A 26,827-nucleotide genomic window follows, 5' to 3' on the forward strand; every position below is an offset into this window, starting at 1 on the left:
AAAAGAGCATACTGTCAACTCGTTTAGACGCTATGCAAGTCAATATGGTGGTTCCTCAAAACAACTAAAAATACAGCTACTGTGCATCCAGCTCTGTAGTTCAAGGACATATGCACGAAGAAATCTAATAGTGTGCCTCAGAGATGCTTGCACACAGAAGGTCACTGCAGGCCTAGTTATAACAGCCAAGATAGAGAACCAGTCTAGATCCCGATCGACAGGTGGGTAGGTAAGCAAAATGTGATACCTACAGCGGCAGAAAGGGGACTTGGGGGGTACAGGGAAGAGGGATCAAGAGAGGCCAGGGGTAACCGAAGGAAACCAATATTGCATGATCCCTCAAATGCAGAACCCAGAGTTAGCGCACATATGCGTATGTGTCCATTTATGTGTGTGGGACACAAACACAATGGGAGGACGATTTGAGGGGAGAAGAGGGACTAGGCAGAAGGGGAGGCAGGGAGGGGTGTGGGGGAGACAAATAAGAGCAAAGTGCACTGATACATGCATAAGGAAATGCCATCAAGAAACCCACTATTTCATGCCCTTTCTAAAAATAATTTTAAAAACGTTAAAAAGCATGATTGAAAGGGTACCAAAGCTACTCGAACATACTTGATGATTTTCTAAAGGATTCTCAGGACAGCCCAGACTTCTTTCAGAAGGGAGAGGTTCGAATTCCTAAAAACCCCACTTAAGCTGTGTGGCTTTTGCCAAGTCCGGTCAGCTTCCTCCTTCTCCTCCTCTGTTTTACCACCAGGAAACGGAGGCTTACTACTTCGTTAGCTTTGCTGAGGCTTATCTGAAGTAATTTATATGTATTTATTTTCACAAACATGCTGCTTGGGAGACGGCCGTGTCCGGTAAATAGAGCACAAGGATGACAAGGTCAACGCTAACTTCTTCCTGCAGACGGATAACAAGACAGAAACATCTGAATGTGTGCCGAGGAGGGGAAGACAAGGAGAGGGGCAGATGGAAGAACGTTTTCATGGCAGCTGGCTCTCTCGTTCACTACTTGAGTCCCATGCTGGGAATAAGGAGGCTCAAAAACGGAAGCCCCAGCCTTGTGGCTAAAGCTGGGAAGGAGAGCAGAGACACATGGGAAACTCTAAACAGACGCAGCTGTCTGGTTCCTCAGGTCTGTCCCTGGGAGAATATTGACTCAGCTCCGAGGAAAGCATTTTGTTTGGCAGATTATGATTTTAAAGTCTTGTGCATTTGAATGTTGACACTTCCTTTTCTCCAGCTAACTACTTTGTAACTTTAGTAATGCATCCTTACAGACAGTACCCACTGGGGTTTCTCATATGACTGAAATTCAGCCTGAGCTGGGCTTTGTCTTACAAAATGCTACATCATGTCATGATGAGACGAGACAGTAAGAATGAAAGACAGCTGAGCAGTGGTGGCACGCGCCTTTAATCCCAGCGCTCTGGAGGCAGAAGCAGGAGGGATCTCTGAGTTGGAGGCCAACCTGGTCTACAGAGTAAGTTCCACGACAGCCAGGACAGCCAGGGCTACATAGAGAAATGCTGTCTGGAAAAACCAAAACCAACCAAGCAAACAAACAAAAGACAGTTTGAATGGGGGCAAAAGGTGCTGGGGTAGGAGGGAGATGGATGTGAGTTTTCTTAGAACGACATTCCTTATCTGGGACCAATGGTGTTTACAGAGGAAGAAACATGGTGTGGATTTCTTAAGTTATAAAACAGACCTCAGAGGAACAGTGTATTCTTAGATTCATCTCATGACTTAATTTTCTGTTGTCATTTCATTCCCTAAGCTTTCCGTGTTCATCAGGCAACACGGAGGACACGGAGACAAGAGGCATTGCATGGAGTTGTGGTTACCAGCAGGGCAGTGGGGGCTCCTGCCCATTGCTTATTGATTACGTTCTAGCTGTAGAAACCATGATCTTTCAAGGTCAGCGAAGACTTTGTTACCTGGGCTCACACACCGCTCTGGGGCTGCCTCCTCTAGCTGGCGATTGTCTGAAAAGGAGTTTCGAAACAGCTCAATCAACGAAGTGCTTCCTTTGTAAGCGCGGGAACCTGTGTTTGACCCTCATGAGCCATGTGAAAAAGCTGGGCAGGGAAACATGTGCCTGTAACCCCACAACTAGCATAGGCAAAGACAGACCCCTGCAGCCCACTAGCCAGCCAGCCTCACCTACTCGGTGACCTTGACTCAAAAATAAAATGAAGGTGGATAGCTTCTGAGGGATGACATCTGAGGCTGAGGTTGAGGTTGTGCTCTGGTATGCACATGCACCCCCTAAACACACAAATGTACACACACACACACACACACACACACACACACACACACACACACACACACCAGTTTACATGCTTCAGCTCCAGGAAGGGAGACTAGGCCATAGGCTACCTCCTACCATCTTCTTGGAGAAGCCCTTCTGAGATTTAACTTCTAGGGCTAGGGATAAAGGGCTTACCATATGAGGATGGTGACTGAGTTTGAATCCCCAGAACTTACCCCAAAGGCTAAGCCTATGCATCTATAATGCCCTACTGGGGGTGGGGGAGGGGGACAGGGCAGAGACAGAAGGATCCAGGGAGCTCCTGGCTAGCCAGTCTAGCCAATCAGTGAGCTCCAGGTTTAGTGAGAGAGCCTGTTTCAATAAGAAAGGTAGTACAGCATAATAGAGGACGCCAGACACCCAGGTTGATTTCTAGGTCTCCAGATACTCACACACAGGCACACACTCCACCCACAGTAAAGAAAACATTAAAATGTAAATAACAAGTAAATAAGATCCACTTAGAGGGCTCAAGAGATGGATCAGCGGTTAAGAGCACTGGCTGTTCTTCCTGAGGACCCGAGTTCAATTCCCAGGACCCACATGGCAGCTCACAGCTGTCTGTAATTTCAGTTCCAAGGGACCCAACACCCTCATACAGATATACATGGAGGCGGAACACCAATGCATATAAATAAAAAAATTTTTAAAAAAGGATCCACTTACAGACTCCTCTTCAACCCTAATCCAAGTGCAGATGCCCTGTGCTCCTCTTATCTGTTAGATTTCTTCAAATATTGGTGTCTCCAAGGCTATTAGCTACTCCATCTCTATCTCCCTGGGACGGGAAATCCCACAAGCACTGTATGTATAAAACCCAGGACCTTCCAGCCCCAAACTCTCATTTGGTCTCCTGCTTTTTGGGTAGAAACACTCTCCATCCTTCCCCCCAATTGTGGTCATGTAAATACAAAGCTAAGAGCAGCATTTTCTTAGAAGTGAGAAGTTGTCTACAGATTGAGAACTAATTTTAGTCCTTTATTCCAGATTCATTACTGATAGCACCCATGTACCCCTAAGGCTGTTACAATTTCAGTGATAATATGCAGGATTAAGGATTATTTTGCTTTAAGAAAAAAGACCTTAAAAGGGAGTAGCTTCCCTTAGACGAAGATCTCAGTATCTCACTTGTTATGAGCCAGGCATTCAAATCTCCCAGGATGGCCTTGGACTCAATATTTAACGAAAGATGCCTCTGAACTTGCTATCTTCCTGCTTCTACCTCTCAGTGCTGGGGTTGTAGGCACATACCACTGCACCTGGTTTACTGTGGTGCTGGGGATGAGGCAGAGCTTCCCATATACTAGGTGAACACTCCATGAACCAAGCTCCATTCCGACCTCCAGATTTCTGTCATTCTTATTAAACAAAATCCTGCCATATCAATATCCCCCCATCTCTTTGGATGACTGGATTTATCTATGTGGGTTTTGTGTTTTCTTTTGCAGTTTGGGGGTGTGTGGAGTTGTCAAACCTGGGCATGTAAACATGCTGGGCAAGTGGTCCAGCACTTGCACTCTTGAAGCCTCTTCTCAGCCCACTTTAGTCTAGTTTATAGTTTTGGTTCAGCTCCAAGAAAAGTGGAAAGAAGACTTGGAAAGAGTATGTTACAGTGTGGGGACACAGGACCTATATCAGCCCCAATTTCTATTGGCAAGCCTGTTACAGAGACATGGCTGGTGTCTTCCTCCAAGACCTTTCAAAGCAGAGCTTAGGCAAAAACAGCCTTTTATGCTGTTTTATTATGGCTGTAGCACCAAGAGGCAGAAGTAAGTAAAAGTAGGTGTGACTGAGACGTGAGCAAGAGTGATTATCTTATTGAGTGGGCCAACTCCTGGTATTGAATGTGAGCCGCTGTTGTGGGGTCAGCCTTTGAAATGCCAGGTAAAGTACTGGGGAAGATTTTATTTCTGCTTCCCATTTTCTAATTATAAAATGTCCACAGGCACAAAGTCCAAGATGGTTTGTGTTGTATATGTGCTTTCTTTCTTCCCCATCCCCGAACACAATTATGAAGAATAATAGTCCTGCAAGTTTGGATCACTGTGGACCATCGTGTAGCCATTACAGTGATCAAATGAGGAACACATCCACCATTTCAAAGTTTCCTTTCTGCTTATTTGTAGTAAACTCTGACCTTCGTTCATTTCAACCTTTAGTAACTTTTGCTTGCTCTTACATTCTTGAGAGTTGCCTTATTCAGAATGTCCTTTATAGTGAGTCATTCTTTCAATTCTAGCTACTAGCTGGCTGGGAATTTAAAAATGTCCGCAAAGACCTATATGAAAAGCAACTGGATGATTTCTCCCACACCTGATAAACGTAGCCTGCTGGAGACATTTCAGATTCAAACCATGGACATTTCAGATTCAAACCATAGACCCTGCCAATCAACTGGAACATTTTCTTGACTATAATAGGTGCGCACTAAATACATCGTCATTGGAACACAGAGAAGAGTAGCGCATGCGTGAGGAGGCAGGTCACCTGCTCACCTTCAGGCTCTCCCTGGTACACAGCCTCTCCTTCAGGAACAGAGCAGTTATGAAGTTGCCTTCATGGAGGTCTTTTCAGACATCCTAACATGACTTTTTAATGATCAGCCTATCCCCTGAGCCCCAGGAATCAAGGGATTTTACCACTAATGAGCCACATTGGATAAGCAGTCCTTGGCCTCTGAGCTGCCAAAGTGTAGACAGGCCAGAGATGTAAAACTTAGTCAGCCTTATCTCTCAGTATTTTGCCAGCTCTGTGGAGGTCTTGGATTGTGTGCCTTGCCTCAAGGCCCCAGCATCGGTTTTGTCTAAAGAACACTGAATCCCATGTGGCCTGAGGTCCCCAGGTCCCAAGGTAGACAGAGAAGGGAAAGATGGGCAATTGTTCAAGTGGGCCCTTAGGACAGAGGACTGGGGTGGTGCACTGAGAGGCTGGAAGGTGGGGCTGAAGCCCCCTGTCCTTTGCCTGTGCCTCCTACAAAAGTAGTATTTGCTATGACAGAAAAATTTAAAATACCATGGATCAAAAGGAGAATCTAAAATTATACCATCCTGTCACTAAAAGAGTAGCGGTTAGCATATCCAGTCGAAGGCTTTGTGATTTTTGGGAGGCTACACAAAGCGTGCACACAAACTTCAGAATGATCCCTGTGGTCAGCCAGGCCACACAATTAAGCACTAGGGACATTTTGCATGTTAGCAGGAGTTTGCTTGGCAATTCATTTTAAGAAGTACCTGCATTTGGTTTGGAAACAGATTTGAAAAGTTGTCAGAATGAATTTATGTTTAATTGGTCTGCTTTTCTTGTTTGTTTGTTTGGGGCTTTTTTTTTTTTTTTTTAAAGAAAACAATATCATCACAGGTGCTTAGGAGAATGGCCTTTGGTGTGGGTTTGAGGTTCAAGGCCGACTGACTTCCGCCATTCTTTAGAAGGTTGCCTCATCAAATAGAACAGCAGCTACTTCATGGGTCTTTTGCAAGGATGCACTGGGGTGATTCATATGGGATGCTATGGTACCCATGCACAGGAAGCCCTTTGTACATGTTATCTATAATCCTAAACAAAAGAATCTAACTAAAGAAAAATATGAAACATCAAAACCACTTTCTACAGATAACTGATATGAATTGTAATGATACAATGTGTTTCTGCACCCAATAGATCCCGGCACTTTTCGTGACAAATAATATATATTGCTAAATAGTATGTCAAATTCGTTAATGACCACAGAAGTTTCCATTGATAGAAAAATGCCAGGATATAGTACTGAGAGAGAAGAAAATCACACAAAGAACAGCAGAACACAAAGCCTAGGTTTTCTACCCAATCAAATCCTCCTCCCTGAGCACGTTGGATGACACCAGAGAGGAATAATAATCTTGCCACAAACTTGGGCTCCACAATACCAGGAAGGATCTGAGAACCGTGTCCCCGTTTCAAAGCTGGACCTGTATTGTTCCCGAGCTTCACCCTTCACCTGAGCACTCCCCTCCTGGCATTGAGAAGAAACAAAATTGGAAACAGTTGAATTCCTCTGGTGGCTTCTGCTGACTAAGCAGGCAAGGGACCCCACTGCAGAGTTCATGGTGGTTTTGGCAAAGCAGGATTCCCTCCCGAGGTCCCAGCCTCCTGGGGGCCAGATGAGGGGCGGGCATGTTTACACAGCATCTCAGACCAAACAGCTGGGGGAACTGTAACCATTTAAATTTGCCCCGCTGACTTGAAGAGGAATTTGGTTATACCACACAAGGGAGGGGCTTCCTCAGCTCATTGCTTGCTTTGTGGGTCTCTTCCTTTCTTCCTTTTTCCTTTAAAATTTTTCCTTTCTCCCCCTTCTTTACTATCACCCCCTTCCTTTCTCACGTTTTCCTCCTTTTCTTTACTTCCAAAACAAAGTGCCACTGAAACGAGAGAACGCTTAAGACAGAAAGAAATCCTTTATTTTTAGAGCCAAGGGGTTATGATCCCAAAAGATCTGTTTGTGGCTGAACTAGTAAAATAAATGGGCTAAATCCTTTTTTCTTATTCAGGCAAAACACAAACCTCGCATTGGCCCTAGAGATGATGTTTTTGGAAAAAGAGGATTGGAGTCCCTCAGGGAGTCTGGCCCAGCAACACCAGTTGAAAAGTCCACCCAGGTCCAAGTAAAGGAGAGGAAATGGAACCCAGCACAAGGTGGCTAATTCTGAGGAAACATTTATCCACATACTGCATTGGAGAAAAACTCAGGCCTTAATTAGAGTCCTCATTTTAATCCTTATTGCTTATTAAGAAGGCAATAGAGACCTTGTGAGGTCAAAATACAAACACCAGCTCAGCTATTGAAACGGTGTGTCTTCATGAACAGGATTCCACCCTGGAAGCACTCAAAGTTCTCTACCTTTGTAAGTGAGCCTAGCCACAGTGGCCATCTGCTTGGGTTGTGTATTCCAGGTATTGAGCGGAGCAGACAGCGCAGGCAGTTTGGAGCCTTGGGTAGTGATTATTCACAGTTCAGTTAGCTGCGGATCCAATCTCCAAATCCCTATCTAGCCCGTCCTTCCACAAAGAAGCACACACATCTGTGTATCAAATGAGCTTGCAGGAATGCATACTGTCTGGAATATTTTATTGATCTATCAAAAGCAAACCATTGAAAGAGGAAGCAGCTTAGGGCAGTGGACTGACTGAAGCCCTTCAGGCTCCCAGCCATCTCTGCTGAATGCTCCTTCTTAAAAACTCCTAAAATATGAGTAAATAATCAGATGCCGTAGCCTAGGATCACTGCCTTCTAGTTTTTAGAATCCACATTTTTCTCATTTTTAAAAACTGGAGTAGCATATTCTTGTCTCCAGTACCCTGGCCTTGGTCCCAGTCCCTGATTTCTTTAAGCGTACTGACAGTGGTTTTGTAATCACATCTGCAAGTCCTTTCTGTATTCCAGAATTTAATCCAACTTGAACTCATTAAGTATCTAGTTCCTCTGTTATTATCTCTTGTGCAATCTTTGTCTACATCTTTCTTTACAGTTCCCCTTTCTAAAGATGTTTCTAAAAAAAAAAAAAAACCCACCTACATGTATGTAATGTGTGTTCCTGGCTGAGCATATAAGAACTATAATTTAAGCCCCACCCCTCTGTTCTTGCACACAGCAGTTCTTCTTCATTTGAGATAGTGTCTTTGGGGTTTTGTTAATGTAGAAACTGATACATACGCTGTTGCATGATTAAAGCATGAGAGCAACTGGTGACGTCACACAGCAGAGGGCTTGTCTAGCATGTAGAGGCCTTGGGTTTGACCTCGAGTATCACAAACAACTGGGGGTGGGTGGCTCAGGTCTGCAATCTCAGCACCAGGGAGGTAGAGGAAAGGAGACCAACAGTTCCAGGTCATCCTCAGCTACGTGGTGAGGTCAAGTCCAGCCTGGGATACATGAGCTCCTATCTCAACAAACTAACAAGGTTTTTCTTATGTTTTCTTTGTTTTGCTTGTTTGTTTAAAAAAAAAAAAAAAAAGACAAGCAGACAAGACGGCGCAGTGTCTAAAAGCACTTGCCATTCCAACCTGGCTTCCTGGATTTGGAAGGAGAGAGCCAGCTCCCACCAATGGTCCCCTGATTTCCATATGCACGCTGTGGTATGCACATGCCTGCACTCACACAGTCACCACCCATACATACAATAATAATAAATTAAAAAACCCTAACATATGGGCACATTTCTATAAAATTAGCCCCCTTTCTGTTGTCTTATTTTTACAGTTTCTCCATAGTCCTATGAGATAATTTTTGTGTCACTTAGCTGCTTTGCGTAAAGATAGTGGAACTTTTGACTCTTCTGAATTTAAATGATAGTCACTACTTTGGGAAATTGCACAGGCATTTAGGAAGTAGCTGCTGGTATCCTTAAGGGAAGAGTTTCCAGAGGCATTAAAGGTAGATTACGGCCCTGACCTGATGCCTCTCTTTCTCAGATAGAGGGGCAGACATCAAGATCACTCCACTTTCAGGGCCTCAATTTTCTTCCTGAGGGTGCTTGTCTATTAAAGACCTGGGTGTGAGGAGTGGTGGACAGTGGCCCCCAGAAGCAGCTCTTGTGAAGGGCAAAATGCAGCACAGATTGTGGTGGGTGTAGCCATAGTGTGTTCGCTCAGTAAATGGTAGCCATTGCCACCAGCATGGTTTTTGTTATAAGACTTGGTATGGTTCAAGATTTACAGACATTGAAAGGAAAGATCTTGTTAGCCATCCATGATTAAATTGTGGATTTGCATTTCTAGCTCTATGCACAGCTGGTGGAATCTTATAGCGCACCGTAAATCATGTTAGCCTGAGGACCTGTTTAGAGGTATTTGTGTGAGCTATAGAATGGCTCTGTTACAATGTACACATACTCCTAAAACTCAGCATACTATTTCGGCAGTGTGGTAAATACCACAGAGATTATGGGAAGCAGAGTTAGGGCAGCCATTCCCAACCACTCAGAAAAACCTTATGTGAGTTTGACCCTTATCCCCAGGGGATATTTACAATGTCTATAATTATTTTTTGGTTGCTAAGGTGTGGTAGGGGAGCTCAGAGTTGGGTATTCCTGGTGGATAACAGCCAGGACAGTTTGGTGTTACTAAACACCCTTTAACGCACAGGCTCCCCACTTACCCCCAGCAACGAATTACCCAGCCAGCATCTCAGTAGGGCGGCAGCAGAGAAACCCTGGATTTGTGCACAATACTCAAAAATTACAGAAAGGAGAAAAAAAAAAAAAACAACGATAAAACCTGATTAAATACTAGTACAATTTAACTTGTGCTAAACGTTTCATAGGTATGTAAGTAAGCAATATATAGTGCAGTCAGCCTTGCCAATGACCTGGCATTTGCCTGTGGAAGGGGGTGCCAGCGGGGCTGCTGTTTGTGAGCTAATGGGAAGTGGTGGAAGGGGCTTCTCTGACCCCCAGATGTAGCACAGGCATGCCTGGGTGCGGTTCATTATACCCGGTGAGCTGAGGTGGATGGTGGATGGTGCAGGATGTTCCTATGCATGTAGGGCGTTGTTCCCATGAAGTGCAGGCCATTGGACACTGCTTTCTGCGCTCGTCTGAGCATCTCCATGATTAAGTTGTGAGTCAGTGAATGTGAAATCCAGTTGATGTCCAAATGATTCCTTACCATCCTCATAGCGCTGAAGCAGGCCCCTGTTTACAAAACAAGCTAGAGACCAGAACTGAGCTTGCGCGGCCAATCCCACAGAGCTGACTCAAACGATCCGAGTTCACAGGATCCAAGAGACTTTAGCCGACACAACCGAACAAAGAAAGGTTTCAGAGAAAAACCTTGGGGCTGCTCCTATCAGCCTGCCCCATGTGGTATTGTATAGCATCAGACTTTTCTATGACCTGGCAAGTGCCCCGGGGCTATTTATATATATCAAAGTCTATTTAAAATCCTGAACAATGCTGAAATGTTTAAAGGCAAAACTGTATGATATATAGCATTTGTTGAAAAACAATCTGAGGAGGGACTGTGAGTGGAAGGGGCTAAGAGCAAACTAGACTGGCCATGAGTTGTTCAATGAGATGAGGAGGGGGGACGTGAGCTTTGCCTATCTTCTTCGCCAGATTGTTGCGTACTGCAGAGAGAAAGAAAGACGGTTGGTGTAATCATGATGCAGCCGCAGTGGACTTGCAAGCGGGCTGGGTTTTTAGAGGGTCATGCTGTTTTTCAACGTCATTTGATGTCATGCTAGTGCACGGAAACACCATACTGTAAGCTTGGGATGCACTGAAGGTCCATGAAGCTAGCCCGCGCCCTTTCCACAAGTCCCAGCGACTCTTGAGGACGGCACAGTAGGTAGCAGAGCCAAGTGTCAAAGGGAAAAAAATGTGCACCCAAGTCGTGGTCAGTGACCGGGAGAAACCAGAGTTTCACTGGACTGAGATGACACAGTCCTGGTGGGGGAGGAGAGACTCTGAGCCAGGGGAGGCATGTAAACCTCGTGAAAACCCAGGGAAGCAGAGAGCTTGGCAAAGCGCTCTGGTGGGTGTTAGACTTTGACCTCACTGAGAGGCCTGATTTTACTGAGCGTCCGTGGGCAAGTTAATCTAATCAATCTGAGAACTTTTGTTTTCTTCCCAGATTGTGAAAACTGGATTCTTTTGGTAATGAAAGGAAAAAAAAAATCAGATGTCTAAAGAAACAAAATAGGAGACTGGGGTCATGAAACCGAAGACACCGAGAAACTCGTAAGCGATTTTGGAGGCCATGGCAAAAAGTAGAGATACTCGCAGCCCCCCTCCCCCAGGGCACACAAGAATTCACAAAATTCGCAGACCCCCAACAGCCACCGGAGCACAGGGTTAAGTGCTTGGGTGAGGGACTGTTCCCAGCGTCTGCATCCGCCTCTCTGCAGCGGATGGAGGCAGGGTCTGTAGGTCTGTCATCTTAGCTCTGCTGTCTCCCCTCCTCTGTTTCTTCTCATCTCTTCCTCCAGCCTGAAGCATTGTTTACTCTGCCCTCCAGATTTCACCTCATTCCTCATGGTCCCCAGCTCCTGGGATGCCTTTCACAATCTGGGCTGCTATGGATGCTCCCCCTCTGAGCTCACCCTAACTCTTATCTGTGTTGCTATTCTGGTCCTCAAGTGTGCACTCTCTTTGAATGCTTATCTCTGATGCCTGTGCACTTTTCCTTCTGTGCCTGCAGGGGATTTGCTCCGGCAACCCCCGTGGATATGAAAGTCTGCAGTTGCTCAAGCCTATAGCCTCAGCACAGCTTCCCACCCACTTTCAGGCATCTAGATTACTTCTAACACCCAATATAATACAAATGGACACAGTTATACCATTTTGCTTAGGGAGAAACAACAACAACAAAGACCCCATTTGTTCCATAAAGATTTCTGTTTTGATTGGTTGAATTTAAGGCTTGTGAGTCCACAGATAGTGAGAGCTGTGTCCTCTGTGTGTGTGTGTGTGTGTGTGTGTGTATGTGTATGAGTGTGTGTGTGTGTGTGTGTGTGTGTGTGTGTGTGTGTGTGTGTACTAACTACAGTGCAAACAATCTGAGAGGGACTGCTTATCAAATTTCTTAGTAAATGGTCTCAGCATCACAGAAAAAAACTGATAGACATGTGACTAAGGTAAGCACGCATAAAATACTGATTAGGTAAATATCCTGTCCTTACTCCTCTCCCACTAGCTTAAAGCTAGATATCTGTGTTCTTTGTGTTTGGAGTACCCGTTCCCACTGGGAATCTCTAGCAAATGCCTATTTGTGTTTCGACTGTCAGTTCAAAGCCCTTAAAGAAGTCTACTCCACCTATTCCCCCCTTTCAGCTCCCTGGACCTACTCTGCCTTAGGCTCCGTGAGACATCTGACTCACAGCTCTACATAGCACACCATGTGACCAAGATCTCCTACGGGCAGCACACACCCTAGGGAACATGGGAGTATACTAGGTGTAGGGTACACAGACGAACAGGTTTCCTTGTATGTGTATTTATTTTAATGTGCACATAGAATAGTGTAATGGCGTACCTACCTATAATTTCCCAGAGCATATAGGTTAGGGTGAAACTACACTTAATAAAGGAAAGATAGCCTGAAGAAAAGTAGTGGGGAAAACGATAGTCTAGTTACTGATTTTTTTTCCAGGGAATCATAGGAAGGTGGGGTGCAATCAGGCAGGCCAGCACTGGAGAAGGTGGATATGTCATAATACAGTTATCTTTCTATGTGTTTTCCCCCTCAAAGGCAGGTCTCAGAGGGCAAGGATGGGACCAAAGTAAGAGCCATAGGTTCCAGAACTCCCGTATTCAGGGAGAGTTGACTGAACAGAAGTAGATGAGAAAACATAGAAAGCCTGCCCCAGAATTCCCCTTGCCCTCCTCAAAGCGCTGTGGTGGCTGGTCTTAGAACAGAACCAGTTAGGAATAGCCCAGATATCCTTGTCCCCACCACTTCCCCAAGGGGTCCCACGGAGGACCAGAAGAGCCTATACTCACATAATTCCCAGATGCCTTTGTTTGCTTATGTGTTCTTCCTGGGTTTTCTAGCAGGAATGCCTACTTGGAGATGTGCAAAAACTTACCTTGCCTTTAACACAATTCACCAACAACTCCCAGAGACTCACTCACCATGAGGACTAGTCTCATGTCCCAAGCATTTGCTCACTCTTCTGAACAATGGTGATTACCTGACTCATGGGGGTTACTGAAAGAGAGGAGAAGCAGACTGCCACTGTTGTGCAGAGGAAAAACTGAGTCAAGTTTTCCTCTGGGTACCTGGGAGGAAAGACTAGAGGGTGGTCCTGGAGTGGGAGGTCCACTGGCCTCTTCCCCAGGGAGCCACTGAAATTTTGGAATTCTGAAGGTCTTTGTGCAAAAGGTGAAGGGTGTAGTGGAGGGAGGGAGCCCTGGCTGGGAGGGAACAAAGAGAGGAAAAGGGAAAGGCAGGGTGCTTCCACTTTTCAAGGTAACATAGCTGAATGAATCCCAAATTGAATTTGGCTCTAAGCACTAGTGATTCATTTGGAGACGAATCACAAAGGGCCCTTTCCCCCTAGTTTCCGCTTCACAGATTTCCCAGGCTAAAAGGGCGGCCCAGACTTGAGTCACTGGTTTTAGGAAACCCAGAAATGATAACACGAACCAGATCTGACCTGTGGGAGATTAACCCTATGTTTACAAGGATTCCTTAAAAATCATTTATCTGCCCTCAGACCTGGATTCCTGCAAGTGCACTGACCCTGGCTGCTGGCTCTGCTCTCCTGCACTGTGTCTTCCTACTTTGAACACCCACCTAACCAAGCAACAGGTCAAAACGGTGATCGATGTGGTTTGCCACTGATGAGCAGGTACACCAAAGATAAGTTCATCTTCTTTATGTTGTATGTTAGATACCTTTTACTCTCTTCCTCTCTCTCTCTCTCTCTCTCTCTCTCTCTCTCTCTCTCTCTCTCTCTCTGTGTGTGTGTGTTCGTGTGTGTGTGTGTGTGTGCTCACGTGTGAACTCACTTGTGCACATGTGTCTGTATTTGTGAAAACCCAGGCCAATTTGTGGATTCTTACTTGGTTGCTCTCTTGTCGTATTAATAAAGGCAGTGGCATGAGTGAGAATGTCCCCCATAGACTCAAATGTTTGGGTACTTGGTCCCAGTTGGTGGCTCTGTTTGGGAAGGTTAGGGAGATGTGGGTTTGTTGGCCTTGTATGTCATTGGAAAAACCCCCCACGCCATTTCCAGTTCTCTCTCTCTCTCTCTCTCTCTCTCTCTCTCTCTCTCTCTCTCTCTCTCTTTTGTGCTTGAAGTTCAAGATGTGAGCTCTCAGACTCCATGCTTGTTACCATGGCTCTACTCCATTATCATGGACTCTTACCCTCTAAAACCGTAAGCCCAAATAAACTCTTCAATCTGGAAATGGTCTTGATCATGATGTCTTATCACAGTAAGGAGAAAGTAACCTGTTATTAGCAGCCTTTCTCAGTCAGCCCACAGCTACCTGAAAGGCTAGACTTGCTAGCCAGCTTGCTCTAGGGATCCCATCTCTGCCTTTTGAGACTGAAATTGCAGAGAGGCTGCTACATCTATCCTAAATTGACACGGGTTCTGTGGACCTGAACACTGGTCCTTCTACTCACACAGGAAGCACTTCAATCATAAAACCACTTCCAGCTCAAGTATCTTCAATAAACAGTTCACCTAGGATATCAATATAATTTCATTTTTATTTGACTAGAAAATAAGTTGCCACTTAAAAGTGCATCATTTCCTTCATTCCTCTAGAAAAGCCAGTGAGATAAGTAAAATCTCCTCCCTGGAAGATTAAGAGAATTAAATCACAGAGAGGTGAAGCCATGGGTCCTCCAAAGCACTCAGTTAACAGTTAACCAAGGGTAGAGCCAAGATAAGGACTGCAGGTTTTCTCTATTCCAATGATACCTTTTCACTCTCTTTATCATCTTTCTAGAAGCACTGTAGAAAATAGACTTAAGAAAAGCAAAGAGGAGACTCTGGCACAAATAAATTAGGACTTGCCACAAACATCCATCATCTAGGACATAGTCCTTGCTATGAAATAACTAAACACACTCACATTGTCCAGCCATTCATGAGTTGGGCAATCACTGTGAGTCTCCTGGGGATGTCCCTAAAGTTCCTTGCTTAGGACTCTACTGGATGTCTTCAATCTTTGACCCACACTCACATCATACTACTACCTCTTGCTCTTTTGTTAATGTCAGAGAGAGGATATAAGTGAATCAGAGTTGTGTCTTCCATTATTCTTTCTTTACTCTTTAATTCCTGGTGTTTGTGGATAGCGAGTACATAGCGCTCAGCAGTTGCTCATTTCCACGAGACTCCGAGATTCTGAAAAGGAACTTTCATCATGATTGTGGCTTCTCTTTTGTCATTTCCAATTCCAGGAGCATCTCTCCTCTCTCTGTGAAATAATTGAACTGCCAGAGTGGTATAGATGGAAAGAGAACAAAGGAGCTGATGTCACCCAAAGGAGCAAAAGATGAAAGGCAGCAAGGACCGCCTAACCTCTTGTGGCTGGGAGCTTCGCCACTCCCAGCCATACCAGACGCTACAGCTAGGAAGTGCCATTTGAAAGACTCCTGCTAGTCTGTTGCTTTTATTTTCTGAGCACTGCTCTCAGTGTTCCATGAGAATCCACGGGGCATCGTATTTCCAGAAACAGCCTCCTTATTCACGGACTGTCTCAAACGGACCGCTCAACTTAGACAAGATAAAAATGAAGCACAAGGGCGTCATATTTCCTAATTAACAGACAGGAGAATTATCAGCTGTTCCGAGAGCAGAGGCCCTGATGATGTCCTCAAAGCCACTTGATCATGGCCATCCTCACTGTCCTTCTGGAGGCAGGCAGCTCTAGGACCTTTTCACTTCCTAATGTGCTGCCATTCATGTACTTCTGGCTCATTTTATCCCCTGACTGTGCATCAGAGCTAATGATTGTCCTTTGTTGATGTTGTCCAGCCCGCCTTAAGCCCACGTTCACACTTTGCAGCATTCTTCTAGCTGCTGGGGAAACTGGATCTGGGCTGGCTTATAAAAACAAGGAATTTGCCTCCTCCTCCTCCCACAAGATCCCATCTCCTCAACATATTCTCCCTGGGAGGTTTTGCATTCCTGGGATCCCCCAACTCTCCAGGCACAATCTTGAGCCTATGGCTTATATCTGAGTGGAACTGACTGAATTAAGTATTGTTCCCATTCCAGATGGTGAAACCAAGACCTGTAGATTAAAATCATTGGCCCAATGTCTCAAAGGTAATTCATTGTAAGTGGCCAGGCTGTCATCAGATGGAATGCAAGGCTTTAATAAGGAGTATTTTAGTGGTCATTGTAGAGACATGGGCTGGTCAACATTCTAGAACAGTTACCTAATGCATCAGCAGCAGACAAAAGGTGATGAGGTACAAAGCGAAGAAGAGGCAGGAGGGGAGGGTAATATGAAAGACCATGGCAGGAACTCATGGAGTCATTGGCTTTGAGTGGCCACGGAAGTTGTTTGCCTTTGCCCTGAGTAACTATACTCCAGTTCTTAGGAATATGTTCACACTGTTACTCACTTGAGTAATTGAGCCTTGAGGCAACAAGATTACATTTCTTATCGCCCCTGTCTTTTTGTTTTTTGTTTTTGTTTTTTTGGGATTTCTCAAACATGCAAATATTCCTCACCCTGCAACTTCCCAGCATGGCAGAAATCAGACAACATTCTTGTCTCTGGCTCTACAGACATCTGGCACTGTCCTGTCCTGTAGGTACCCAGCAGCATCGCTGGCTTCCACCACGGGGTCTACACGCGACATGCCTCCTCCGGTCACAACAATTATAAATGACTCCACCACACCTCACTTAGCAAACTCATTCCAGGTGAGAATTACAAATCTAGATCAAAGCTTTCATGCAATCAGCAAGTGCTTAATCAGTCCATTATTGCTTACCCCACCACTTCATTTCCAGAATGTCTTCTGTCGTCCCTTTTAAAATATCTGTTTCATCACTTGCTTTCAAAACCATTCTTGGTCAGATACAAAATACTTGGTAGACTGAGGCAAAATGATCACAGGAGCCTAGAAATTTGAGATGTTCTCCAGAAGCAGAACAAGAATCATCTAAAAAACACACAAAGAAACAAAATAAAAACAAGAAATCATCAAAGCAAAACCAGTAGTACCTCTGAGGAGAAAACCAGACAAAGAAATTTGCACTGAGAATGTTTTCATTTTAATCTGGGCTCATTATCTAAGGCATGGACACTACCTCTAGCGGGCAAAGTTGAAGCACCATATATACAAATAGTTCTCAAAAGCTGCCTGCTTATAAGACATGAATGATGGTTCCTAAAGTATACTCTATGGAATGTAAAGAACGTAATTACAATTCTAAAGAATGTCAATATTTCACTATAGAGTTGTGTGGTTAAACAAATTTGAGAAATTAAGGTTATCCAAAATTAAACCTTTTTTTAAACTTCTTGGGCCTTCTCGGAACCTTTACAATGCTAATATATACTATCAATATTCATGAAGACATATGGTTTGCAGCTTTCATAATCTTATTTTTGTAGCACGGGTTTTTATAGTTTAGGGTCAGTAAAGCATAATCTACAGGCTAGATCTGGTTTACCACCTACTTTGCGAACAAAATGTTATTGGAACCCAACCAGCCCACCTATTTCCACACTGTCTGTGGCTCCACGTTGAGTCACTGTGATAGAGACAAGACAATTTTGAAAATCTAAATTCTCTACTGTTGAGCTTCCCAAAGAACAAGATAGTTGATCCTATTTCAGGCTGAATGGTTTAAATGGCACATTCACTGGGAAACATTAGCTTTGAGACCTGTGGTGTTGGAAAGAATTCTATAGTTTATCTATTCACTTGAGGCTCAGTGATGTCACGGTGAACAGGAAGTAAAGAACCACATTGAGAGCTTGTTACAAATGCAGATGTGTCTGGAATCTGGTCCTGACCTATTGAATCAGAACATCCAGGGTAACAGTTCAGTCACAGAGTACATTTCTAGTATATGCAAGGCCTTCAACTTGATCCTTCGCACTCTAAGAAGATAGACTGTTAACTGGGCAGCCAAGGAACTAGAGCTACCAGACTGTGTGTACAACTAATGCAATGTAAAGGACAAAGCTACCACAGAAACTCTATACTTTTACATTTTCTTAGAACTAGAATTCTTCAAGAGGCCTTCTCCAGCTTCTCTGGGTAAAGTTGCATGCACCCTACCCAGTGCTCCTACAGTTCACCAAAGGTCCCTCTATTCATGTATTCTCCATATTGCTGTAGTTTAGTGCTATGTATGGACATGTGACTGAGTCAGATAAACCTGAAGCCCTCTTTCATCTGGCCTGAGTTAAGTTACCCAAATCAACTAGCTCTTAGGTGCCTTCCTGAATTTGTGGGTAAGACATTTCACCTTAGGTTTCCACTTTCTCATAAACTTGGACATAATAGTTCTGAGACTCAATAAGGTCTCTGAAGCCGAAGTTCACAGCAGTGCTCCGTCAGGGTTAGTAAGAAACCAGACATAGGGGCTTATGCCGGCAATCCCAGCACCTGGGAGGCCGAGGAAAGAAAGTTGCCTTCAGTTCGAGGCCAGCTTGGGATACATAATGAATTCTAGGCCAGCTTGGACCATGAGTAGTATTCTGCTGAAACAAACTAAAATGAATAAATAACTAACTAAAAAGAAAGAAAAGGAGAGAGAAGAGACAAGATGTCAGCAAGGGAATTAGCGTGTCTCCATCCCCACAGGGCGGTCAGCTTTTCCAGGGAGAGGGCCACTCATAAGTCATCATCCTTGGATTCCCCAGTGGCCATAATACAATAAATTCCTGGAAATAAAAGATTTATGGAAGGGATGATGAAAGACCAAAGGGGCAGATAAAACGGTGGTCAGGGGAGGAGACAGAAAGATCCTGTGTGTCGATCCCGATCCTTTTACCACCTGATGCTTCCTGTGTGGTCTCCAGAAGAGAGCCTGGCTTCTCTCTACTCCACTTTCCTCCCTGGTCCAACGGAGCCCCGCCTAGGATGGTTGGAGATGTTAAATAAGGCACTGTAGGCCAAGCACGTGACACTCTAAAAGAGAAGCTCATCAAGGCTATCACTCCAGGCAATTATTGTCACTACCTCTGTTCATTGCTAGCATCCCCACAGCATGGGCCATCCATTGCTGGAATAAGGGGCCTGAAGAAGATAATTTTCTTTGTTTGTGGATAATTCTGATGTCTGTTTTTGCTGCTGCTTATCCTTACATCCCATCGGAAACACAAAACGCAGGGAAGAGCCTGAAATTTGGGATTAGGCTAACAGCCCATGGGATCCGCCCGCCGTGGAGATCTATACACAGTAAATCCTTCAGCTTCGCTGCACTGTGCACAGCTAACAGTTCCCACAGTGCCATAAAGTGGACACCCCTCTCTCTCTCTCGCTGGCTGTTTGTAGCACGTTAGGAGCAGACTTAATTAAACCCCTAAACAAGGAAATGGCAGGCTCCAAAGGGGATAGAGGGAATGCCTGTGTCCAAACCAAATAAAGCAGAAACCATAAATACCAGGGCTTTGAGACATCAACACTCATGCTCAAAAGGTTCTTCCTGCTCTGCAACCTGGCTCTTTAATCCCTTGGAGATTTGCCTTTGGGTATTTCCCCCACTGATCTGAGAGTCCAGGACAAATGTGAGCACCTGGGGGCTTTTCACACACCTGCTTCTAAAGAGGTCAAAAAAGTAGATTGTGAAATGTCTGCCTCCATACTCTGTGAGCACAGTTCTAGATCCTGGGGCAAAAAGCACGCACACACTATGCTTACCCTACCAGAGCTCACAGTCCAGCGAGGGAGACAGACATCAGTCAAAGAACTACATTACATGTAAAATGAAGGGGAACAATAGCATGAAGCAAAGCCCCGGATGCTCTGAGACGTCATGGTAAGCCACCTGCTTAGAGAGACAGGGGCCTCTTCCAGTGGAGTCAACAAAACTAATGATGCCAGGAGAAAGCACGGCCTGTGACACGGAAGGACCAAGGATCATCACCGGAAGTGAAAGAAGTCCTGAGCAAACAGTATACTACCAAGGCGTCTGACCCTCTAGCTGAGACTTGACCACTGCAGGGAGTGGGAGAGTCCGCTCTCTTTAACAGGAGAGACCCCGGTAAGAGGCCCACACTCCAGTGGAAGGCCACAGCTATAAGAATATATAGATGGCACAGACTAGACTTGATAGGTCTTAAAAATAAAAAGAGAGAGGGCACAAAATCGGCTAGGGAGGGAAGAAGGATGGATCTGGGAGGGGTTGGGGGAGGGGGATGAATAAAATCAAAATGCATTGTATGAAATTACCAAAGATCTAATAAAAATGAGAGAGAAAGAATATTAATATATTGAAATTCATTTATTTGCCAACCAAAAAGTTTAAGTTTAAAATGTTAAAAAAAAACACCTAAAAACCTTTTATGATACTCATTAGTAATTTTTGCTGAAATGATGCCAAAAGTGACAGAATAAATATATAATTACATTTGGAAAAAAAGAAAGCTGAGAGGGAGAAGGTAGTTAGACCATGGTGACATTAAGCTGCCCTAACAAAGACTGTCTTTATGTCCCAGCAAAGAGAAGCCATTGAAACACAGGAACAGGCAGTTGATGTAACTTGCATTTGACAAAGACCAGAAGAGACTAGACAGTAGAGAGAACATGAAAAGCTCGTACAGGTGATCTGGCAAGATGTGGTGCTGGGATGTTCCTGAGCGCTAAACTGTGAAGGTGACCACACCCTGCTGAGGATCTGAAGCAGAGGCGAGGCAAGAGAGCAACATTTGATCTGGAACCAGGAAATGTGAAACTCCGTTCTTCTAAAACGGGAGTTGACAGAAACCCAAAGACAGAAAACAGGCTGCATAGTCTGACTGGGCAATGCTAATAACATTTGCATATCGTTGCTGGCACATTTTAAATTTTGCCCAGTACAGGCACTTTTCACTAGCATCAAGAACAGCCGGGAGGTGAGGTGGTGGTCACCCAGCACTAAGGAAGCAGAGACAGGGCCCCTGGGGCAAGCTGGGAGCTAGTCTAGCTGGAGTCTGTGAGTTTGGGTTTATCAAGAGACCATGGCCCAATAAACAAAGTGAAAGTAGTCAGGGAAAACAGCTGTTATAAGCCTCCACGTGCACATACATGTACACCCACGCCACGCATACCATACACACACATGCACATCACACATTTGTATCACACATATCACACATACACACATGCATACCACACTTGTATCATACACATCATACACACACATGCAGGCACCCCCCCACACACATGTATACCACACTCACACACTCAGGCACATAATACACAATTATCACACACACATCATACACACACACATACACACACACACCATGCATACCATATGCACACATGCACACCACACACATGTGTACAAGCAGGAGAGGGTCCAAATCTTATCCTAGCCAACTTCCTAGAAAGGGACTATCAATAATGACATCAAGCCTGACCCATATTCTTCACATGGGTGCAGAAAGGGGCCACATTGCCTTGTAGTGGCAGCTATCAGCTTAGAAGACAATGAGAGGAAGATTAAATGTGAATCATATGTATAAATCGCCTATAGTTGAGGGGACACGCGTCTTAGCTCTTATCCTCATCAACAAAATACTCTATCATGATTTGTTCTCTGGAGGAAGAGACAGGGGAAAGGGGAAAGGTGATTTTGGGGATGAGAGTATTGTACTCTTCGTCACCTTTACCAGCATTGGAAAAGATCATTGTCAGGAGGGTGTGGTAAATATAGACGAGGGAGTAGCAACCTCTCGGGAATCAGAAAACAGAGCAATGGATTTTTATCTCTCGGATTACAGCTTCCTAGAGAAACGAACTTTATGCTGTGAAACAGAAATATATATGGCATTCTGCATCCTATTTGATTAAGCTTTATGGTAAAAAATATTTCTGGTCATGATTCATGAAAATGGTTTCCTGACCCGAAGATCATGACCTCCAGTTTGGAAAACAGAGTTCAATAGTTCTCATGCGAGTCCTTCAGGAAGCCTCTGGAGCACCCTCACGTCTGGAGGCGGTTCCCACACTTGGGTTTCCTTGGCTCCTAATGATTTCAGGCTGTGCCCCACCCCCTTTCCTCCTTAGACACACTTAGTGGTGATGCCTCCTTCTTACTCAGCTTCCGCGTTTCATTTATTGTTTTACTTCCTAGGGACTTAAGAAGCAGATACGTTTTTCTGTTTGCTATGGCATGGGGAGCGGCGAGTGTAGGTAGAGGCAGGTGGAGATGAAAATCAGCATCCATTTAAAACAATCCATGTTGGTTGGGTGCCTGTTTTGTGCCTTGCACTCCACAAAGCTGATGAGGTAAATAGACCAATTCCAGACCCTCAAAGCGCGGAAGCCGAGAAGAAGTTGAGAGTGTGTGGGTAGAGTTCTCCTTCCTCAGGGTGGAGTCTCCATGCATCTGAATTGTGATTTGGCAAAATCCAGCCCTTGCCCTGGGCAAAAGAAACTTCTATAGTGATAGAACAAGACTCCATTTACCCAAAGAACGGGCGCGAGCAGGTCTGCTTGCCCACCCTTCCGAAGAAGCACGCCCGACTCAACGTACACCTGGATTCTGACATGAGCACAGGTCTCAGGGGCAACACAGGGACTTGATTCTGGCAGGCTGGAAACTGCAGGCATCCTTATGTCTGTGACGCTGTTTGGGGTTGCTGCGGAGCCTGAAGGCTGTGGTAGCTGAGAAAGCAGCCCACCGCTGAGGCTACAGAGGGCCAGCTTGTTGGCAGCCAGCCTTCCATACTCCAGTCAGACCCTACGGCTGTGTAGATTGACTAGGAATATTGATCTGAACTTCTCTTCCCTTACTAGAAAAGGAAATTATTAATACCTACAGACCAGTGTGCCCTGAGAGCATGAATGAGAGAGCCCCCAGTACAGTCCCAGAAACATTTATAAGCAGTTAAATAAATACAAGCCAGGGTTAGTATTTTTAAAACTCAGCTCGGCATAATTGGGGGGTGGGGAGGCAGTCACCTAAAACAGCTTTTCCTCCAACAAGTCGAAAGGAGTGTTTCCTAGAGAAAAAAAAAAAAAAGTCAGTAAATTGGGGCCTGCCAGCTTCTAGACCAGATTGCTATCTACCAGGCTCTGTGTTATGCTAATGAACAGATACTCCTTAGCTGTGGGGGGTCACCTACTAGCTCTGCAGACACTACTTGTGAGTTGGCTCCTGGCTTTGAAGGGCAATATCTCTTCACAGCATTCTTAGTCCCACAGGGACCCCCAGCCTGTCTCCTTCTAAGTTTATTGGTAATAGCAAACATTGGCAGCCTCGCACCAGAGGTCTTAGGAATGTGCACACCTTTCCTCCCTCTATATCAGTGGTTCTCAACCTTCCTAATGCTGTGGCCCTTTAATACAGTTCCTTATGTTGTGGTGACCCCCAACCATAAAATTATTTCATTCCTATTACATACTGTAACTTTGCTACTGTTATGAATCGTAATGTAAATATAGGAAACGCAGCATATCTGATATGTGACCCCCTGTGAGTGTCTTGACCCACAGGTTGAGAACCACTGTTCTAGGGTTTCCCAAGTCAAGTCCCACCTGCTCAACAGGAAAGCAGTCCCCCAGATCACTAAGAATTCCAACTGTACTCTGTTCTCAAGGATCCATGGCACTCAGTGGCACTGTCCCCCAGTCCCTAGCCTGAATCAATATCTTCCCAGATGTCCTGTAGTGAAATACTGACTTCTGTCACAGCGCAATATTGCAATGGGATTGGAACTCGTTGGGTATCTAGTGATCTGACTAAAGAAAAAAGTAATCAGTGGCACTGACTTTGGAGAATAGATTTCAACATGCATTTTGAAATCTAATATGAATTTTATCCTGTGAACACATCTCAATTTTGACTTGCCACATTTTGTATGCCCAAAAGTCACACAGAACTAGAGTAGCAGAGACCTTAGTACATACACAAACACACACACATATGCATGCACATAAAAGTATATATACATATTACATATACATGAAATTAAATCTGCTATATGTGTATGTGTAAATTGATACATCAACTAATATTTTTGTTGTTCGAAATGTTGTTTAGATACAATGGACTGTATAAAACACATTATTTCTACTGGATGTTCTTTGACTGACAGGGGCCACTACACTGTCCTGTCCTTTTACTAGAAACAAAGACTTCAGTCTTCCCTCTACCCACAGCTGGAGCTGCTGCCAGGGAAACCAGCAAATAGAGGAATAAAAAGAAAATCCCCCAGAACCTTCCCTTTCTCAACTCTCCAGAGCCCACTTGCTTTGCTCAGCCAGCAGATTCTCTTCCTTCTGTGTTTGGTGATGCCTGACTGGACTCTCCTGTGCATGCCACTGTCTGGGATTATAGCTCCAGGACCAGGATGAGAAAGGAAGAAAAAGAACTACTCAAAACATTCCATTATTTTCTCTGTCTCTTAGTGCTCCCTCCTTGTCACCCAGACTAGGGGGACAACTTCTGCTGGGGTGGCCTCCTCTGTGCCCCATGCACTAATTCAGGACTCATGTTGCTACTGGGCCCAGATTAGTAGACCCAGGAAACTCCATGTCTAGATGATACATGGCATGCTGCTTCTTCTGCTTGCTGCCTGTCTTTGGTCTGAAGTTCTCAGCTACATTCAGTGGGCGAAACTAGGAGGAGTGTGCTTACTCCACCTTAGCTGGGGCCAGATTCTACAGAGGGGCTTTCCAGAGCATTGCACTGTAATCTCTGTGACACTTGTTATCTGCAAATTGCATAGACAGAAACTTCAGATAGGATGAATTCCTGAACCATGCCAAATACCCATTATATTCACAGTCTTTGAATGGGAAAGAACCACTTTTCACATTAACAATAGGTGTAGAGTGATTTTAATGTTTGTCCTGAAGTAAAAAATGAGATAAAGAAAATGACCGATTGATTGATTCTGTGTGCATAGTGCATGTGTGTGCATATGTATGTGTGTGTGCATGTATATGTTTGTGCACATAGTGTGTATACATAATGTGTGTTCATACAAAACTCAACAATGTGTCTTTGTATAAAGCTCACCGCATCTATTCAGTTCTTTCACATAATTAGAAAACATATAGACCACATACACTACCTAATTAAACACATATGTGACCAAGTGTATAATGTGAATTAATAGGCATTTAAATGTCTCTCTCTCTCCCCCTTCGCCTCCTCCCTCTCTCTCAAAAGAAGAAAAGAAAAGAAAACAGAGTCCATTGTGAGTTGGCTCACTGCTCCTGAGCTTGACTGCTGCCCTGGAGTATGAGTGATTCATGGTCTCTCCATTGAGGAAAACTGATTTTCCCTCTCCCAGCAGCTATCAGTTCCCAATAGCTCCTTGATTAGGGGTAGGACTTCCTGCTCCCTTTCCCTTCTCCACGCTGGGATTTTCTCTAGATTGAATTTATACAGGCCTTGTGGATGTCGTCACAAGCTCTGTGAGTTCATATGTGGATCTGTCTTGTTGTGTATGTAAAACACTGTTTCCTTGAAATCAGCCACCACTTCAGACTGACAATCATCCTGCCCCTATTTTTGCAAAGATGCCTGAACCTTGAATAGAGGGGTGTGACATAGACATCCCATTTAGGATTAAACATTCTAAAGTCTCTTATTCTCTACTCATTGACCAGTTGAGAGTTTCCATCTTAACTACTGTTTTCTGCAAGAAACTTCTCTGATGAGGCTTGAGTGATACACAGATCTATAGGTTTAGCAATATGTCATTAGGAGTCTTTCTTTTTTTGCTATGTTCACTTACCAGAATATAAGTAGTGGCTTTTCCCTTAGGGCCTCTGAGCTACATAACCTTAGGGTCTTGGCTTCATTGACAGTTTCAGCTGTTGCTTCTATCTCATGGACTGGGCCTGGAATCTGATGTTCAGAAAGTGGTTGGTTACGCCCGTACATTCATGCCGCTGTTGCACTAGTGAGCATACCTTGCAGGCAGGTTGGTATTGTAGCTCAGATTTCACAGCTGGATGACACTGATGATTACTTTTCTCCTTTGGTAGCACGTGGAATGCCTTCCAGAACTATGAATACTAGCCAGTAGGAGTGAACCTTCTAGTTGAGTACCAACTGGATTTCTCCATGTTCTCTGCCATAAGTATGTGGTGCCTTTAGCAATAAGATCTTATTATCAAGTTTGGGAGGGGAACTAATAGCACTGGCAGCAGTCTGTGATATTTGGGGGTGCAGGTTGTCATTAGAATCCCATTGGCCAACAAGTCAAAAAGATGTGACCCATTCCTGGAACTGGAGGTTTTAATTGGTAGCGTAGAGTATCTAGTTGGAGTGTTGTCTTGTCATTTTATGGTCATTCCATTTAAACTTCTTTTATATATGTATGTATTTTAGGGAGTTTCTACAGTAGTGGTTTTCCATATGGCTTTTTAAAAAGGCTTTTAGTGTTGGTTATCCCTCCCCACATCCCCTCCTCTATCCTTCCCTCCCATCCCCACCCTATTTCATTCTCTTATTCTAATTTCTTCCTTATCCCTTTATAACATTATATTCCAGTTCTTTTTCTTTGGGATATCTTCCTCTTTCCCCTGGTTCTTTTCTAGCTAAATACTGTGGGATTCTGAAAGGAATATAAAAAGCATAAAAACTAGAATCCACATATGAGAAGAAACATGAAACATCTGTCTTTCTGGGTCTGGTTTACCTCACTCAGGATGATAATTTCTAGCTCCATCCATTTACCTGGAAATTTTGTAGTTTCATTTTTCTTAACAGTTAAATAATATTCTATTGTGTAAATGTACCACATTTTCATTATCCATTCACCATTTAATGGAAATCTAATATGTTTCCAATTTGTAGTTATTATGAAAAGAGCAGCAATGAACATGAATGAACAAATACCTTGTAACAAGACGTAAGTCTTTTGATTTTGG

General features: G+C 44.3%; 1 long non-coding RNA gene across 12 annotated transcripts in view; it reads left to right on the forward strand.

Moving 5' to 3' along the window:
• LOC107399835 (uncharacterized) overlaps positions 1-26,827 on the forward strand; it is a 356,785-nt gene that overhangs the window by 232,033 nt on the left and 97,925 nt on the right. For 10 of the 12 annotated variants that reach the window (XR_013050028.1, XR_013050030.1, XR_013050031.1 and 7 more), the window contains one exon: positions 13,515-13,649. The exons of the other annotated variants lie outside the window; for them this stretch is intronic. This is a non-coding gene — a long non-coding RNA (uncharacterized LOC107399835). The remainder of the gene's footprint in view (positions 1-13,514; positions 13,650-26,827) is intronic. 12 annotated transcript variants of the gene reach the window in all.

This window comes from Peromyscus maniculatus, chromosome 3 (assembly GCF_049852395.1).
Source record: "Peromyscus maniculatus bairdii isolate BWxNUB_F1_BW_parent chromosome 3, HU_Pman_BW_mat_3.1, whole genome shotgun sequence".
NCBI classification, from domain to species: Eukaryota; Metazoa; Chordata; class Mammalia; order Rodentia; family Cricetidae; genus Peromyscus; species Peromyscus maniculatus.